Raw genomic sequence first — 2,500 nt, forward strand, 5'->3', positions numbered from 1 at the left:
ACAACTAATAATAATAATAGTAGTAAATATCAATATACACAATAATAAAGATAGCATTATTAATATACCTAAACCCATTTCTATCATCCAGTAAAAAAAATGATAAAAAAAAATAAAGTGAGCAAGACACACGACCCCCCCCCAAAAAAAAAAAAAAAAAAAAAAAAAAACATCACACACTTTTACATTTGATCTCAATAGATCCTCACGTCCAAGCACTTTCCCAGAGATACGTGGCTCTGGCTCTGGAAATTAATTAAAACACCGTGGGGAAAGAATGATTAAATATTTGTAACGACGGGCTTATACTTTATATTTATATAATTATGTCCACTGCTTTATCTGTCAATCTTGTCTGTCTAGTTATATGAGTCTATACTTATCTCTCTCTCTTTTCCATGTCTGCCTGTTTGTCTGTCTGCTTATGTGTTGTGTGTGTGTGTGTGTGTGTGTGTGTGTGTGTGTGTGTGTGTGTGTGTGTGTGTGTGTGTGTGTGTGTGTGTGTGTGTGTGTGTGTGTGTGTGTGTGTGTGTGTGTGTGTGTGTATATACACACATTTATATAAATGTATGTGTGTGCGCGTGTGTATAAACTTGTCGATATCACTGACTCGCATTCGCGCGTGTGTGAATGTTTGCGAGTGCTTGCATGCATGGCCATTTGCCTGCGCATACAAACCACGTCCTTCGCCGCCGTCGCCCCCGCTAGGCCAGACCCCGGGGCAGCCAGGGACGCGCCCAGGGCAACTCACAGCGAATTCCGGAACAGTTGAACATTCGGAACAAGTGGTCGAACCGCAGCCGCGCCTGTTCGGGTCTGCGCCGCCGGCTCGAACGGGAATTGGGTTATATGGAGGTGGATCGTGGGGTGGGGGGAGGAGAGGGAGGGGGGAGAGGGGGAGAGGGAGAGGGAGAGAGGGAGAGGGAGAGGGAGAGGGAGAGAGAGAGGGAGGGAGGGAAAGGGAGAGAGAGAAAGAAAGAGAGCGAGAGAGAGAGAATAGGGGTTAATGGAGAAAGGTAAAATGGGAAAAGAAGAGGGGTAGGAGAAAGAGAGAGAGAGAGAGAAAGAGAGCGAATAGAAACCAAAAACAAAAAACAAAAATAACAACCATATCCAGAGAGAAGAGAAAGAGAGAGAGAAAAAGCAGAAAGAAAGAATGAAAGAATAAAGGAAAACAGACCCACACGAATGAAATCAGTTCATCCAACCTCGTAGCCCAAAATATCTCCAACCTTTCCACTTTTCGAGAGGATAAATAATACTAAAAGAAGAAGAAGAAGAAGAAGAAATATATAAATAAGATATTTTTTCCTTCCCTTTCTCTCCCTCTCTCTTTCCCCTCTTTAACTGCCCTCTCTTAATTTATTCTAAAATAAGCTTTTAAAGTCACTTTTTTTCTCCTCTATTGTTCAAAGTTCTTTTCTCATATTCTCTAAACACTCATTGCTGTTCGCCCGACCGACAAATAATTCCAAGAATTTTTATTATGTGAATACACTTTAGACTAAAGGGTTGGGCGGGAGGGTGGGAGGGAGGGGAGGGAAGGGGGAGGGAGGGGAGGAAGGGTAAGAAGGGGAGGAGGGGAAATGAAAGGAGGAAAAAAGGGGAAGGAATAGGAAAGATGAGGGAGGAAGGAAGAGGCAGGGGTATGAAAGGGAGAGAGAGAGGGAAGGAGGGAAAGAGAGAGAGAGAGAGAGAGAGAGAGAGAGAGAGAGAGAGAGAGAGAGAGAGAGAGAGAGAGATAGGAGGAGGAGGAGGAAGAAGTAGAAGAAGAGGAGGAGGAGGAAGAGGAGGAGGAGGAGGAGGAGGAGGAGGAGGAAGAGGAGGAGGAGGAGGAATATGAATGATTATGAGGAGGAAAGTGAGGAAGAGGAAGAGGAAGAAGACGAATGATGATGAGGAGGAAGGGGAGGAAGATGGGTGATGATGATAAAAATGATGAAGATGAAGATGAAAATGAAGATAACGATGACGATGACGATGACGAGGAAGATGAAGATAATAATATAGTGAAGGAGAATGAGGAAGAAAAAGAAGAGAAAGAAGAAAAAAGAACGAAAAGGAAAAGATGAAAAAGAAACGTAAAAAAATAAATGATAAAACGTGGAAACCCAGAAAAAAAGATAAAAAAGAAAGTTACAAGAGAAAGCGATGAACTGAAAGGACAAAACCGATAAAGGAGGGGAGAGAAACAGTGAGATAAAGTGGGAGAATACAAGAGGAAAAATGAAAAAAAAAGTTAAAGAAGGGGAGAAGAAAGAAAAAGAAAGAAACGGTGAGATAAATAAGATAAACAAGACGAAGAATAAACAAGGACACAAAAATCATGAATAAAGAGGAAGAGAGAAACAGCGATATAAAGAGAACGAATAAAGAAAAAATAGAGAAAAAAAAGGCGAAATACAGATAACGAATGAAAGAGAAATAGAAGCAAAAAATGAGAAAAAGATAACAATGCTAGATTATCAGTGACCGGAAAGCGTATATCTGCCGACCGCCC

Source organism: Penaeus monodon, chromosome 38, assembly GCF_015228065.2.
Source record: "Penaeus monodon isolate SGIC_2016 chromosome 38, NSTDA_Pmon_1, whole genome shotgun sequence".
Classification (NCBI taxonomy): Eukaryota; Metazoa; Arthropoda; class Malacostraca; order Decapoda; family Penaeidae; genus Penaeus; species Penaeus monodon.